This window comes from Oncorhynchus nerka, linkage group LG24 (genome assembly GCF_034236695.1).
Source record: "Oncorhynchus nerka isolate Pitt River linkage group LG24, Oner_Uvic_2.0, whole genome shotgun sequence".
Lineage (NCBI taxonomy): Eukaryota > Metazoa > Chordata > Actinopteri > Salmoniformes > Salmonidae > Oncorhynchus > Oncorhynchus nerka.
In genome coordinates, this window is record NC_088419.1 from 74,218,380 (window position 1) to 74,228,407 (window position 10,028).

General features: G+C 43.0%; 1 protein-coding gene across 3 annotated transcripts in view; it reads right to left on the bottom strand.

Annotated features, from left to right (window-relative positions):
* LOC115108572 (ecotropic viral integration site 5 protein homolog) overlaps positions 1-5,403 on the bottom strand; it is a 55,111-nt gene extending 49,708 nt beyond the window's left edge. For 2 of the 3 annotated variants that reach the window (XM_029633083.2, XM_029633081.2), the window contains exon 1: positions 5,167-5,403. The gene's annotated coding sequence lies outside the window, so the exon portion shown is untranslated. The remainder of the gene's footprint in view (positions 1-5,166) is intronic. The other variant, XM_029633085.2, reaches the window with a different exon arrangement.
* Positions 5,404-10,028: the final 4,625 nt, after the last annotated feature.

Below are 10,028 nucleotides of genomic sequence, written 5' to 3' on the forward strand. Positions count from 1 at the left end.
CTCCTGACTTCAATGAGGTTTTGGAGAAGTCATTAGCCTAGGGGTTCACATACCTTTTCCAACGTATACTGTGAAAGTTTAAACTATGTATTTAATATAGATGAGAAAAATACAATAATTTGTGTGTTATTACTTTAAGCACACTGTTTATCAATGGCTGTGATTTAGACGATGATCAGATCAAATTTGATGACAAATTTATGCAGAAATCCAGTTAATTCCAAAGGGTTCACATACTTTTTCTTGCCACTGTACATTCCAGGGTGCATCCAAAAGGGTTCTATGGGAAAGGGGATGCATCCAAAAGGGTTCTATGGGAAAGGGGATGCATCCAAAAGAGTTCTATGGGAAAGGGGATGCATCCAAAAGGGTTCTATGGGAAAGGGGATGCATCCAAAAGGGTTCTATGGGAAAGGGGATGCATCCAAAAGAGTTCTATGGGAAAGGGGATGCATCCAAAAGGGTTCTATGGGAAAGGGGATGCATCCAAAAGGGTTCTATGGGAAAGGGATGCATCCAAAAGGGTTCTATGGGAAAGGGGATGCATCCAAAAGGGTTCTATGGGAAAGGGGATGCATCCAAAAGGGTTCTATGGGAAAGGGGATGCATCCAAAAGAGTTCTATGGGAAAGGGGATGCATCCAAAAGGGTTCTATGGGAAAGGGGATGCATCCAAAAGGGTTCTATGGGAAAGGGGATGCATCCAAAAGGGTTCTATGGGAAAGGGGATGCATCCAAAAGGGTTCTATGGGAAAGGGGATGCATCCAAAAGGGTTCTATGGGAAAGGGGATGCATCCAAAAGGGTTCTATGGGAAAGGGGATGCATCCAAAAGTGTTCTATGGGAAAGGGGATGCATCCAAAAGTGTTCTATGGGAAAGGGGATGCATCCAAAAGTGTTCTATGGGAAAGGGGATGCATCCAAAAGTGTTCTATGGGAAAGGGGATGCATCCAAAAGTGTTCTATGGGAAAGGGGATGCTTCCAAAAGGGGGTGCTTTAGTGCAGTTTACATTCAGCATTTTCAGATGGCCTCCGAGGTTCTATCCTCAATGTACAATGCAATAACCGTTACACATTAAGCTGGTATTCAATTGAAAACCCTGGGCTAGACAATTTACACGTGGCCTATAACAGTATTCCCATGTTGATGTCTAAAGGCTGATAACTGATTTTATGACAACACATCCACACACTATGATGTTGAGAACATGAACACCACAAAGGAACTGAATTAGCTGTAAATGTGATTTGTGAAGCCTCTTATTTTGTCAGTTCTCTGCTAAATCACACTTTTGATTCATGTGGATTGTGCCATCCCTGTAGTTTACTCTATATGGTTTATGGTTAGACAAGAATGAAGAGGGGAGCTCTCTGTCATAGAACAAAGACCAAAGTGTCATGGTGGTGAGTACAGACAAGCCAGTCCTCCACAAGCTCAGTCTCAGTGGTGTGATTCAAATCTCAAGTCACACTCCCCATGAGGGATAAATATTTTCCATAAAATCTAACAAGTTTCAATACCAGGAATAATTCATATTTCTCCCGAGAGTCTCATGAAATACCGCAAAAATCAAAGTGCCCATCTTAAGCACCTCATCGATTATATGCAACACAGGACACGCTAGATAAACTAGTAATATCATCAACCAAGTGTAGGTAAATAGTGATTATGATTGATTGTTTTTTTATAAGATAAGTTTAATGCTAGCTAACATTAAACGTAACAGGCAGTCTCCTCATGGATTGCAATGAGAGGAAGGTGGTTAGAGCTTTGGACTAGTTAACTGTAAGGTTGCAAGTTTGTATCCCCCGAGCTGACAAGGTGAAAATCTGCCATTCTGCCCCTGAACGAGGCAGTTAACCCAGTGTTCCTAGGCCGTCATTGAAAATAAGAATGTGTACTTAACTGACTTGCCTAGTTAAATAAAGATTAAATAAAGGCAAAATCGGTGTCCAAAAACACCGAATTCCCGACTGCTATGAAAACTTGAAATCGGCCGACCTCTAAAACATACCCTCGTAAAACTGACCATCCTACCGATCCTCGACTTCGGCGATGTCATTTACAAAATAGCCTCCAACACTCTACTCAACAAATTGGATGCAGTCTATTACAGTGCCATCCATTTTGTCACCAAAGCCCCATCCATATACTACCCACCACCGCGACCTCTATGCTCTTGCTGGCTGGTCCTCGCTACATTTTCATCACCAAATTCACTGGCTCCAGGTCATCTAAGTCCTTGCTAGGTGAAGCTCCACCTTCTCAGCTCACTGGTCACCACAGCAACAACCACCAGTAGCACACGCTCCAGCAGGTACAGTGTATTTCACTGGTCATCCCCAAAGCCAACACTTCCTTTGGCCCCCTTTCCTTCCAGTTCTCTTCTGCCAATGACTGGAACAAATTGCAAAAATCACTGAAGCTGGAGACTCATATCTCCCTCACTAACTTTAAGCGTCAGCTGTCAGGGCAGCTTATCGATAGATGCAGCTGTACACAGCCTATCTGTAAATAGCCCTTCCAACCAACTGCCTACCTCATCCTCATATTTGTTTTTCTGCACTTTTGCACACCAGTATTTCTACCTGCACATATAAATCACTCCAATGTAAATTGCAAAACTGTAATTACTTTGCCACGATTGGCCTATTTATTGCCTTACCTCCTTGCTTAATTTGCACACACTGTAAACATATTTTTCTATTGTGTTATTGACTGTACGTTTGTTTATCCCATGTGAAACTCTGTTGTTGTTTTTGGTCGCACTGTTTTGCTTTATCTTGGCCAGGTCGCAGTTGTAAATGAGAACTTGTTCTCAACTGGCCTACCTGGTTAAATAAAAGGTGAAATAAAAAACTTCTGCATATGTGACAAAAAGTTTGATTTGATATCCCCAGCCTAATTGTTACAAAATATCCAAACGGAGATTCAGTGAAAACAAAAATCTGACATTGCTTGATCTAGACATGTCCCCCACTCGTCTCAAAGCAGTGTGATGGCGCAGTCCCAATCAAAACGGTGCTGAAATTATAATCTAGGTGACCACATACGACTATTGCTTTTGGATATGGTTGGATATGACTTTGAGTTTCAGTACAAACAAGAATTTGACACGCCTTCAATTGCATTAGCGTACTTTATTCCAATATTTTCATCCTTCAGCTAACTATAACTAAGGTGAGTTTTCCACTTTATCTAGGCCCAATGACTGTTTCCTCACTACGCTGCCGGCCGCCTCCGCAGAGCTGTTCTCAAAACCAGTTTAAATAAATATAGCCTACTGTTCTATCTTTATTTTCTTCTTTTTTTTCAGGTTTAGGCTCATTTAATTTCTGTGATCTCGGGCCAGGCCTGGGCTCAGGCTTCAGGTCACCGGGCTTGCGTTGAACTGGGATTGAATTTTCAGTTCTGATTAGAACTCTAAACTGCATCCGGCTCTTGTGTGCGGTCCGGCATTGTCAATTATGCGTGTGCTTAGTGTGAAGCAAATTCTCTAGGCTAAAGGCTTCCATGTAACAACCTGTTTAGATGTGCCGTTTTATTTTTTGCCAATCTGCTGCTGCGCATGTTGTGTATTTTGTGGAATTACATTAGTGCTACATTGGTGGAAAATGTAAACTCATTTCCTGGGTCTTGTCATTTCATTTTTTCGGGAAATGTGAAGAGTTGTCCCTCTCCCGGGATCCCGGTGTTAATCGCTTCTCCCCACTACTCCTCCTAGCCAACAAACAAGCCAAGAAATCACTGCAGTCACATGGCATGAATGTCTGGACTGGACTGTGAGACAGCAGGACAGACCAGCATGTGATTGTATTACAAAGCGCTTAACCTTAATGTCTAAAAACAGGTGTGCCTGTGAGGGGTAGTTTCCTAGTGTTATCAACTAGGCTCGGTATAAGCTACAAAGTGGTATAATAGGGAGGGAGATTTTTATCTTTAGTCGATCAGTGAAAAAGGAGGAAGAAACGTGTCAGCTAGATACAGCATTACTAGCTAATACCCAGCATAGCAACAGATGACTGCATGCATGGATCAGCAGTTAAGTGGATCATGAGGAAAGGGGATCTTCAGCACCCACTGCGTCCCAAATAGCACCATATTCTCTAAATATTCCACTACTTTAGACCATAGGTTTCTGGTCAAAGTAGTGCAACATTTAGCGAATATGGTGCCATTAGGGTTGGGGTAGGGTTGAGGAGGGTTCCTGCATAGTGAGAGTTCCTGCATAGTGAGAGTGCAGCTATGTTTACTTCCAAGGCTCAGATGGAAACAGTGGGGGTTATAGAAACATTTCAGCAAGGATTTCATCTAGCACCTATGATGAAAATTCTTTGGTGTGCTTACATTCCATGAAAAGTAAACAAGCTAAGAAAAGGCGAATGGAAATGCAATGTCCTTGGCTGGCACAACTGACACTGACTTATTTATCACTGTACACACATAATTGGATGGCTGTACAGTGGAGGTAACAGTTGCAGTTCTCTCTCTCAGCCAATTACTTAAATTACAGGAGTTTGTCATCCAAGGAAACCCTCATTTTAATAATTTAAAGACCTCACATGGACATTGACTGTGGTGGACTAGAAACAGATTACCTTCAATTAGATATGTTGTCTCGGAAGTGTAAAACTATTAGCAAATAAAACATTTAAGTTCCACCATTGTGTGCCTAACGTTAACTTTACTATGACAGTAAAACGTAACTAACGTGTACAGCAACTGAAATGTGTTTAACGGGGGTTGTTTCTAGTCATTATAAATGAGGCGTGAGTTTGTTAGCTGTTCACATTATAACTAATTGTCTGTTAAAGTTCATTGGATTGCTACAGGATTCAAGTAAACATTTTGCATGAAGTTAAACTAGCAATGATTTATGAATTCATAGCTAACCGTTGTGCATATATTCGATGAGCTAACAGCTTATGAAAGTTGCTAACGTTAGTTAGATTGCTAGCTTAGCTTGTTGTAATACCCAAACAACTACCTATTTAGCGACATAAAAAGCCTACCTGAAATACAGTGCCCTATATACCAACATACGAAACACATTATTAGTTCCATGGTATTTCCAAACACTTTAAAACGTTAGCTAGCTAGCTACTGTAGTTAGTTAGCCAAAGCAACAGCTCCTTGCTCATAAATAAAGTCTGAACCGCGCTTACCGTGCCTAGTCGCGTTTTCAATCCTGAGAGATAAACATTAACTTTCCATTGGCCAAAGTACAACAGCACAGACTTGCGCAATTTAATTTAAACAAGTTCAATAGCCTGGTTTCGGATTTATTTTTAGGCCGAGTCTCCTAGTTAGCTAGCTGATTCCACAAGGCAACAGCTCCACGTCCAAACCAACCATCGAGCCGAATACGTGTACACAAATCGACAGCCAGCTCGTGCCAACAAAAGGGCAGCTCCAATGTTTACATCCACCGTACAGAGCATGCGTCACGTTAGTCGACCTGAAAAACCCAACTACCGAAAAATAGTACACTACTACTGCCCTCTACTGTTTATTTTATTACCTTACACTTAGCTACAGTAGTTTAAATAACAAACCTTCAAGTTCCTTGATCAACTATTTGACCTCTTTATAAACTCTATAAACCTAGCTATAGCTAGGTTTTTGACAACAGACTTTTGAAAAATGTATCAAGTTCATGTCTATTATTTCTTGTCAGCACAAAACAAAATACACTATCAGAGATCATAAACTGGGTGGTTCGAGCCCTGAATGCTGATTGGCTGACAGCTGTGGTATATGAGACAGTTTTCCATGGGTATGACAAAACATTTATTTTTTCTGCTCTAATTACGTTGGTAACCAGTTTATAATAGCAATAAGGCACCTCGGGGGTTTGTGATATATGGCCAATATAAGGGCTAAGGGCTGTATTGGCCACATACTACACCCCTTCGTGCCTGATTGCTTAAATATAGACCCATTTGATAATTGTGTATGATACTTTTCACGTCATTAAAAATAACCTAAACAATATCATATAATACAATATAAATCCAATCAAATTGTATTTGTCACATGTGCCGAATACAGCAGGGGTAGGTAGACCTTACAGTAAAATGCTTACTTACAAACCCTTAACCAACAATGCAGTTTTAAGAAAATACCCCCAAATAATAATTTAAAAAGTAAGAGATAAGAATAACAAATCATTCAAGAGCAGCAGTAAATAACAATAGCAGGGCTATATACAGGGGGTACCGGGACAGAGTCAATGTCAATGTGCTGGGGCACCGCCGCCTAGGTAATTGAGGTAATATGTACATGTAGGTAGAGTTATTAAAGTGACTATACATAGATACAGGTCCTGGATGGCAGGAAGCTTGGCCCCGGTGATATACTGGGCCGTACGCACTACCCTCTGTAGTGCCTTGCGGTCGGAGGCCGAGCAGTTGCCATACCCGGCAGTGATGCAACCCGTCAGGATGCTCTCGATGGTGCAGCTGTAGAACCTTTTGAGGATCTGAAGACACATGCCAAATCTTTTCAGTCTCCTGAGGGGGAATAGGTTTTGTCATGCTCTCTTCATGACTGTAATGGTGTGCTTGGACCATGTTAGTTTGTTGGTGATGTGGACACCAAGGAACTCTCAACCTGCTCCACTACAGTCCCGTCGATGAGGTTGGGGGCGTGCTCGGTCCTCCTTTTCCTGTAGTCATCTCCTTTGTCTTGATCACATTGAGGGAGAGGTTGTTGTCCATGCACCACACGGTCAGGTCTCTGACCTCCTCCCTATAGGCTGTCTCATCGTTGTCGGTGATTAGGCCTACCACTGTTGTGTCATCAGCAAATGTAATGATGGTGTTGGAGTCGTGCCTGGCCGTGCAGTCATGAGTGAACAGGGAGTACAGGAGGGGGCTGAGCACGCAATCCTGAGGGGCCCCCATGTTGAGGATCAGCGTGGTGGATGTGTTGTTACCTACCCTTACCACCTGGGGGGCAGCCCGTCAGGAAGTCCAGGAACAAGTTGCAGAGGGAGGTGTTTAGTCCCAGGGTCCTTAGCTTAGTGATGAGCTTTGAGGGCACTATGGTGTAGAACGCTGAGCTGTAGTCAATGAATAGCATTCTCACATAGGTGTTCCCTTTGTCCAGGTGTAAAAGTGCAGTGTGGATTGCAATAGAGATCGCATCATCTATGGGTCTGTTGGTTCGGTTTGCAAATTGGAGTGGGTCTAGGCTTTCTGGCGTAATGGTGTTGATGTGAGCCATGACCAGCCTTTCAAAGCATTTCATGGCTACAGACGGGAGTGCTACGGGTCGGTAATAATTTAGGCAGGTTACCTTAGTTTTCTTGGGCACAGGGGGGCTATGGTGGTCTGCTTGAAGCCTGTTGGCAGTATTGCAGACTCAGACAGGGAGAGGATGAAAATGTCAGTGAAAGGACCTCCCGAGTGCCGCAGTGGTCTAAGGCACTGCATCGCAGAGCTAGCTGTGCCACTAGAGATTCTGGGTTCGAGTCCAGGCTTTGTCACAGCCCGCACAATTGGCACCGCCCCATGGATGTCCTTGTCCCGTGGCGCACTAGTGAATTCTGTGGCGGGCCCGGGCTAGGTGCATACTGATACGGTCACCAGGTGTATAGTGTTTCCTCCGACACATTGGTGCAGCTGGCTTCTGAGTTAAGTGGGCATTGTGTCATGAAGCAGAGCGGCTTGGTTCGGTTTCAGAGGACGCAAGGCTCTCGACCTTTGCCTCTCCCGAATCCATATGGGAGTTGCAGCAATGAGACAAGACTGTAACTACCAATTGGATACCACAAAATTGGGGAGAAAAAGGGCAAAAAATAATAATAATAAAAAATTATAAAATAAATAAAATGTCAGTGAAGACACTTGCCAGTTGGTCAGCGCATGCTCGGAGTACATGTCCTGGTAATCCGTCTGGCCCTGCGGCCTTGTAAATGTTGACCTGTTTGAAGGTCTTACTCACATTGGCTGCGGAGAGCGTGATCACACAGTCGTCCGGAACAGCTGGTGCTCTCATGCATGTTTCGGTGTTACTTGCCTCAAAGCGAGCATAGAAGTTATTTAGCTCATCTGGTAGGCTTGTGTCACTGGGCAGCTCTCGGCTGTGCTTCCCTTTGTAGTCTGTAATAGTTTGCAAGCCCTGCCACATTCAACGATCATCGGAACCAGAGTAGTACGATTCGATCTTAGTACTGTATTGACACTTTGCCTGTTTGATGGTTTGTCGGAGGGCATAGTGGGATTTCTTATAAACTTCTGGGTTAGAGTCCCGCTCCTTGAAAGCGGTAGCTCTACCCTTTAGCTCAGTGCGAATGTTGCCTGTAATCCATGGCTTCTGGTTGCGGTATGTACGTACAATCACTGTTGGGACGACTTCTTTGATGCACTTATTGATAAAGCCAGTGACTGATGTGGTGTACTCCGCAATGCCATCGGAAGAATCCCGGAACATATTCCAGTCTGTGCTAGCAAAGCAGTCCTGTAGTTTAGCATCTGCTTCATCTGACAACTTTTTTATAGACCGAGTCACTGGTGCTTCCTGCTTTAATTTTCGCTTGTAAGCAGGAATCAGGAGGATAGAATTATGGTCAGATTTGCCAAATGGAGGGCGAGGGAGAGCTTTGTACGCTTTGTATCTCTGTGTGTGGAGTAAAGGTGGTCTATAATTTTTTCCCTCTGGTTGCACATTTAACATGCTGACAGAAATGAGGTAAAACTGATTTAAATTTCCCTGCATTAAAGTCCCCGGCCACTAGGAGCGCCGCCTCTGGATGAGCGTTTTCCTGTTTGCTTATGCCGGTATACAGCTCATTGAGCGAGGTTTTAGTGCCAGCATCAGTCTGTGGTGGTATGTAGACAGCTATGAAAAATACAGATGAAAACTCTCTAGGTAGATAGTGTGGTTTACAGCTAATCATGAGATACTCTACCTCAGGCGAGAAAAACCTTGAGACTTCCTTAGATATTGTGCACCAGCTGTTGTTTACATCAATGCATAGGCCCCCGCCCTGTGTCTTACCAGAGGTTGCTGTTCTATCCTGCCGATGGAATGTATAACCCGCCAGCTGTATGTTCTTAAATGTCGTTGTTCATCCAACATATAAACCAGCGTTCATATAATAACACCTTGTGATGTTTATTTTTGCTATGTAAAAGAATATGTTCCTATTAGCTGTAGTCTACTAAAGTCAAGGGTAACTGCAAAGTACTGGAAGCCAATCGCTACAGCACAAACTCACCTGTGGCTCATTGTTGCCTATGACAGTAGTATCAATTCCACAGGAAGTTTCGGAATGTTGCTGTCTAGAGTGGATTACAGCAAACATGCCACACTCAGAGGGGGTGAAAGAGTAATCTCCGGTTAACCCAGAAGTAAAATCGATGCAGAATCTGCCCACGGGAGATTAGTGACAGGGAGACTATTCAATGTCAGACAGAAGATGTTGAAATAAAGGTTCACTATCAGCTGTCCAGCTCAGACTAAAATAAGCACTTTTGCCTTTTTTTAAACAGGTGAGAATGAGGTTAATGGCAGAGCCGACTATCGTGATCCACATAAGAACAGAAGGTCATCAAACAAACTTTTCTGGTTTTACATGGAAATTCCAGTGCTTACAAACATATCATATTTCTTATATCAGCCACACCCTCGTCTGTCCTAAAAAACCACTGACGTAAGACTCTTGCTTACACCATACTGTCTACTATGGAATGAAAATCAGACATAATTACAGAGAAACCCTCCCTTTGATGTCCCATGTGTCTTCTGTACAACATCCTTTGGGTCTGTTGTTTTAATTATAAACATGTTCCTATAGCAATGTTTATTTTTATTCAATAGATGTTCATAATATGCATGCACACACAGCATGGCACAGTCACAGTGTGATGTAATTTGTGTTGTAGGGCACTTTGCAAATGCCTTCAATAAATGTACGTTGAGGGTTTATTACAAACCCACAAAGGAAAATACCTCAGTGACGCACATTTTTTATCATGTACTGTTGTTGGAGACATCTTATCACCTGGTATCGCCATTGTCC